Here is a 435-nt window from a genome sequence, read left to right as displayed (position 1 = left end):
GGCTATCCCTGCTGGAGGTCACTACAGTAAGTACACTAAAAGTTCTGTTACATGACATCTTACAAGCCGGCATGCTCCGCTAACCAGCATGCCAGCTTGTAATATAAAGTGAAACCAGAAGTGCCCACCATGGCACATCCAGTTTCTCCGAGCCCTTATTGCTTGGGGCAAAGCAGCCTGTGCTGCCGAGCCCTCACAGCCCCGGGGTATAACAGGCTGTGCGGGACCCACCTCCCTGTCGGCAATGCCGCGGGAGGAGCGGCAATGCCACAGGAGGGGCAGAGGGACACCCCAGACGCGGCGTGAGAAGCAGTGGCCGGGACTGCTCAATTAACTGACACAGATTCATAGATGTTAGGGTCAGAAGGGACCTCAATAGATCATCGAGTCAGACCCCCTGCATAGGCAGGAAAGAGTGCTTGGCTGCGATGACCC

General features: G+C 56.1%; 1 protein-coding gene across 18 annotated transcripts in view; it reads right to left on the bottom strand.

Moving 5' to 3' along the window:
• Positions 1 to 435, bottom strand: part of REPS1 (RALBP1 associated Eps domain containing 1) — a 101,080-nt gene that overhangs the window by 64,192 nt on the left and 36,453 nt on the right. The gene's annotated exons all lie outside the window — the stretch shown is intronic.

Source organism: Alligator sinensis, unplaced genomic scaffold (assembly GCF_000455745.1).
Source record: "Alligator sinensis unplaced genomic scaffold, ASM45574v1 scaffold542_1, whole genome shotgun sequence".
Taxonomy (NCBI): Eukaryota; Metazoa; Chordata; order Crocodylia; family Alligatoridae; genus Alligator; species Alligator sinensis.
The sequence above is the reverse complement of the archived record's forward strand: the minus strand, read 5'-3'. Positions and strand labels throughout refer to the sequence as shown.